Source organism: Neophocaena asiaeorientalis, unplaced genomic scaffold (assembly GCF_003031525.2).
Source record: "Neophocaena asiaeorientalis asiaeorientalis breed wild unplaced genomic scaffold, Neophocaena_asiaeorientalis_V1.1 scaffold134, whole genome shotgun sequence".
NCBI classification, from domain to species: Eukaryota; Metazoa; Chordata; class Mammalia; order Artiodactyla; family Phocoenidae; genus Neophocaena; species Neophocaena asiaeorientalis.
Window position 1 is genome coordinate 30256494 of NW_020185339.1, and position 6000 is coordinate 30262493.

Consider the following 6000-nt stretch of genomic DNA (forward strand, 5'->3'; position numbering starts at 1 on the left):
CGCGTGTGCGGTGGGAAATGGCTGTGTCTGTATATGATAGTCGTGTGTTTTCACTACCAGCATACAGGGATACCTGTTTCTCTTCTATTTTCCCTGCCTCTCAGTTTCTACCATCAATAAATTGTTTTGCTATTTACTTTATAGAGTCCATTTACGTAATAAAATATAGTGATTTTGCTTTTTAGTCTCACTGGAATCATGGAATATGTATGTTCTGTGACATCAGAGCAAAAATTCATCAAGGCAGATCCTGAATTTTGGGAAAGGAGTGCATTTGCAGTGGCAAAAGGCCAAGTTGAGACCAAGAAATTGTCACTGTTTTGTGGTCATTGGCTTGATATCCCAAAGATTATATCATGTTCCATCCTCTCTTTCCTACTCTTTGTATGAAGCCTTTTGTGAGTGCTAAACATCCTGGAATTCTCTGTGATTAGTTACTTGCTCATTGGTCAGGTGGTAGTTTACTAGGATGGCAAGAGGACCAAAGGAAAGCACTCATGTATTTATTAGCCAGCAATAGATAGAGACCACTGATGTGCCAATCTGTTTCTCTAGCTACTGATCTTGTTTTAGCACCAGGAGACTACAATTCAAGACCCAAGCAGTGTTATCCAGAGAGTCTGGCAAGGGTGGAAGCTCTGCTTGGTTGTAGACTTGATCGTGTTCTCGGCTCTAGCCCTGGATTAGACAGTTACTGAGCAGCGCCAGAGGGCCCCTTGCCAGATACATCTCCCCACTGGCTTGCTGCAGTGCCTGGAAAACCTATTCTACACCTCTTGGAAACACAAACAGTTTTACTCGGCACAGGCCTTATAATAGTTTGAATTTGAGCGAATCGGCCCATTAGCAGAGATAATTTTATCTGATAAAACCCACACCATCCTCATGCTTTGGAGATGAGGATTCTGCAAAACTCCAAAGGCAGGCCTTGGGACATCAAAGCCAAGGTGGAGTTTAGGGTAATCCAGAAGTGAAAAGGGTGATCTAACTGGGGAAATGGAGAAGCGTAAGGTAGGGAGCCTGCCGCCTCCCACAGGTTCAGAGCTTTGCCTGAGTGGGGCCTGGAGAAGCCGAGGTCCCGGGCTCACAACTTGACTTTGAGTATCCCTGAGTCTCCAGGGTGAGCGTTCTCCTGAGTCAGTTTAGTGCTACGCACTCCTAACTTATAGCTCTAGTTATTGTTACCTCAGTAACAGCTGGGCTGAGGTTAGTAGAGGGTGAGGATGCTGTAAGATGGCCCCCATCTGCCTTCAGTTCTACTGCAGACCAAACAGTAAGGCCATGTGAAGCCCCCAAGATGCAGAATCCAGAGAGGGTACCAGACTTAAATAGACTTAGGTATCATCACTAGGGCTCCAGCTCTAGGGGATCATTCATCACTTTGATGCCCCCAAACAACCTGAGCTGCCTCCTTGTGTCACTGGAAGACACCAGGCTTTAATGGGTCCCAGCGACAACCCAGCCCAGGGAGTGCTTACCCACGCACAAGTCCATCCTGACTGCTCCTTGTCAGCTCTTCTCTGGACGGCTGCTGTAGGCTTCCCTCACAGCCTCCAGGCTTCGCTCCTCCCCAGGCCGGTTTAATCCCACATGTGGGTACAGGCCTCTCCGTTAGCTTCCCAAACTCAGCTGATACCAGAAGGCAGAGTTTAACAAAACGTTACTGAATACTTGAGGATGCCATTAGAGCATTAGGGGACAGAAAAGAGAACAGGCATCCCTGCTCCCGGAGCCCACTGCTTCTTTGCACTGGTGCCCCTTCTCCACTACGAGCTGCCTAAGTCAGGTGAAACAAGCCCAGTTCCAAACCTCACAGTTTATGAGCAAACCTCATAGTCTCTGCAGAGTTTCACTACTCTCTGTGAAGATGGGCCTTACATTTGAAGGCTCAGCATCTCAGCCTGCAACCTTTGTACTTGGCACTTGTGTTATTCCTGCTTTCAGGACTTCCCTTGACCAAACCCCGAATCGTGTTTCCCAGAACAATGGGAGAATCTTCCCAAAGGAAAAAGAAAAGCTGGGAAACACACAAGAATGCAGAAATGCTTGTGAGTCCCCAAATGTTGGCTTCATTTTGATTTTGATTTTGTCTGTTACATTGGGTACCTGGGATTGGACTTTGCCCTTTTGACTCACCCTATCACCTTCTTTCCCATCCAAGAAAGCCTGATTTGGATAATCAGAGTCAGTCAAAATGTGGATTTCTAGTCTGTGGTAAAAACTCCAGCCTGCAGTCTGAAATGCTGCAGTCAGGTTGCACTGCCTATTTGCCATCTCATTTTTCATTTCATTTAATTGTCATTGCTTTTGATAGAGCAAACCAGAACAAAGTTTTCTCTAATATCGACCACATGAGAGCTTTGAGTCCAGGCTGGGTGGACATTCAGAGAAAGAGAAAATCATGTAAGGGAATGCGGCTCCTTAGATGAACTTGGAAGACAGTTTTAACAGGTCACCTTAACTAGCTGTAAATGACCTGAATTCTGGACTAAGATTTTCATTACCATAGTGATCAATATTGATTTTAATCATATTATCCTTAACATTTGTTAGAAGGAAAGCAAAGAGTCTCATTTTCACCTATAATTACTTTTCATAGATGTGCTTTTTACTCGGAGCTGTATTCATGTCATTTTTCAAGGGCTGCATTATTAGCTTTGATCCAGGAGATGGCAGTGTGCTTTTCATTTGGGGACTTGGACGTGAACTCTTACACCTTCTCCCATAAGCTGTCATGTATAATAGGACTGGTGCATTGTGAAATCCATGATGTAATATGTTCATTGGTCCACCACATTAAAACATTAATAAAAAATTAAATTGGAATATAGGAATGGGGTCATATTATAAATTCATAAAATTAATCTACTTATTTTTAGCAATCAAATAGTGAACACTTAATACTGGATATACCCAAAGGATATTCAGTGGGTAAATAGAAATATAAAAAGCCATTATTACTTTAAAAAGCTTAAAACCTGAATGTGGACTCACAAGGCTAATAAAAATGAAACAGAAGACAGTTATATGTTAAATGAATTAGGAGTTAAGAGATTTCCATGGTCTAACATCACCAAGAGGACTTTTCAGAGGGAGTGGTAATTAAAAGAATGAGTAGGGACTTCTGGATAAAGAGGGTGGATTAAGCACCATCACTTTCCCCCCCTCTCCTCAGATCCTACTAAAATAATAGTAAAGGATTACAAATAGGTAAATCACAAACAGCAAAAAGAAAGGCAACAGGGCATTAGGAAATAAGATATCAACACAATTTGGAAAGATGAAGGTGGAGAGACTTATAAAAAGGATTTCCATGAAGGAACATAAGGAAAGTTTTTATCAAGTTGAAGAAAGTGCGTTTGATTTCTATTTTTCTCAAAGTTTTTTTTTTTTTTTCAAATCAAAAATGGGTGTTAAATTTTTTTTCAAGTGCTTTTTTGGCACTACTGATCATGTGATTTTTTTTTTCCATTAGCCTTTTAATATGGTGGAGCATATTGGTTGATTTTCAAATATTGAACTAGCCTTGCATCCCTGGGATAAATCCCTTTGGGTCATGGTATATAATTCTCTTTATATAATTCTGAGTTCTATTTGCTATTATTTTGTTAAGAATTTTTTTTTTACATCTATATTCATGAGGGATATTGGCCTGTGTTGTTCTTTCTCTCCCTTTCTTCCTTTCTCCTTTCCTTTCCTTTCATTTCCTTTCCTTTCCTCTTTCTTCCTTTCTTCCTTTTCTTTCTTTCTTCCTTCCTTCCTTCCCTCCTTGCTTGTCTGGTTTTGGTACCAAGGTAATACTAACTTCACAAAATGAATTGGAAAATGTTCTTTCCTCTTTTATTTTCTGCAAAAGATGGTGTACAAGTGGTGCTAATTCTTCTTCAAATGTTGGATCAAATTCTCTAGTGAAACTATCTAGGCCTGGAGATTTATTTTTTGGGAGTTTAAAATTACAAATTAAATTTCCTTAATATTATAGGGCTATTCAAATAATCTATTTAATATTGAGTGATATATGCTAATTTGTGGTTTTTGAGGTATCGATTGATCTCTTCATTGTTAATTTGTGTGTATAAAGTTGTTTGTAGTATTCCCTTATTATCCTTATTATTTTAAAATTTGTTGAGGTTTGTTTTATAACCCAGGATATGGTAAATGATTTGTGGGAACTTGAGATAAAACTATGGATTCTGCTGTTGTTAAGTGTATATTTTATAAATTCCTACCTGTTGGTTGATGGTATTGAGTTTTTCCATGTCTTTGCTGGTTTTTTGCCTAGATATTTTATCAATTTTTGAGAGGAGTTTTGAAGTCTCTATAATTGGGAATCTGTCAATTTCTCATTTCAGTTCTATCAGTTTTTGCTTCATATATTTTGTAGCTCTGCTCTTGGTACATGTACGTTTAGGATCGCTGTGTCTTCTTGGTGGTTTGATTACTTTGTCATTATGTAATGGCTCTTCTTGTTTCTAATAATTTTCTTTGTTCTAAAATTTACTTTGCTTGATATTAATATAGCCATTCCTGCACTCCTTTGATTTATGTTAGCATAATATGCCTTTTTCCATCCTTTCAACCTTCTTATATCATTATACTTGAAGTGAGTTTCTTGTAGACAGCATATAGTTAGGTCATGGTTTATAATCCAACCTGCTAATCTCTTTTTAATTCATATATTTAGACCATTTATATTTAATGTAATTATCGATATGTTAGGACATAAGTCTGGCATTTTATTTTTTTGTTTTCTGTTTGTTCTATTTTTTTTCATTTCTTTTTTGCCCCTTGCCTTCCTGTATGCTTCTGGAATCTATTTTAAAATTCCATTTTGATTTATCTTTTTAAAAAGTATATCTTTTAATATAGCTCTTTTATTGGTTCTCTAAATATTACATTATATGTATATATACGTATATATGTATATATACACATATATATGTGTGTGTGTGTGTATATATATATATATAAAACATTGCAGTCTACTGGTGGTGTCATTTTACCAGTTCAAGTGAAGTATAGAACCCTTACCTCTCTTTATATCCCTTTACCCTTCCCTATTTATAATATAACAATCTTAAATATTTCCTCTACATACATTTAGAACCATACCAGACAATGCTATAAATTCTGCTTCAACCTTCAAACATAATTTAGAAAACTCAAGTGGAGGAAAGCCTGTTATATTTACTTAGTTCCTTAATAGTCCAAGGTTCCTCCTTGTATAGAGAAATTTCTTTAGCTATTCTTTTTGGGTAGGTGTCCTGGTAAGACTTTAGCTTTCCTTTATCTTAGAAATTTTTTATATCCATGTCATTGCTGAAGGATATTTTCACTGGATGTAGGATTCTTGGTTAACACTTCTTTTCTTTTGGCACTGAAAAATATAATACCACTTCCTTTAGCCTCCATGATTTATGACGAGAAATCTGCTGTCATTGTTATTTTCCTATATGTGAGTTGTCATTTTTCTCTGGCTGCTTTCAAGATTTTTTCTTTGTTTTTAGTTTTCAGAAGTTTAATTATGATGTGTCTTGGTATGGATTTCTTCAGGTTTATCCTGTTTGGCATTTGCTTAGCTTCTTGAATCTGTAGGTCTTTTTCTCCTGGGAAATTTGGGAAGTTTTCAGCTATTATTTCCTTTTTTTTTTTTTTTTTTTTTTTGTGGTACGTGGGCCTCTCACTGTTGTGGCCTCTCCCATTGCGGAGCACAGGCTCTGGACGCGCAGACTCAGTGGCCATGGCTCACGGGCCCAGCCACTCCGTGGCACGTAGGATCTTCCTGGACCGGGGCACGAACCCGCATCCCCCGCATCGGCAGGCGGACTCTCAACCACTGCGCCACCAGGGAAGCCCTTCAGCCATTATTTCTTAGAGTCCTTTTTCAGTCCTGCCATTTTTCTCCTTGCCTTGAGACTCAAATTACATAAATGTTAGATCTTTTTAAAAAAAAATAATCCCACAGATCTTTGAGACTATTTTTGTCTCTCTTCTCCATTT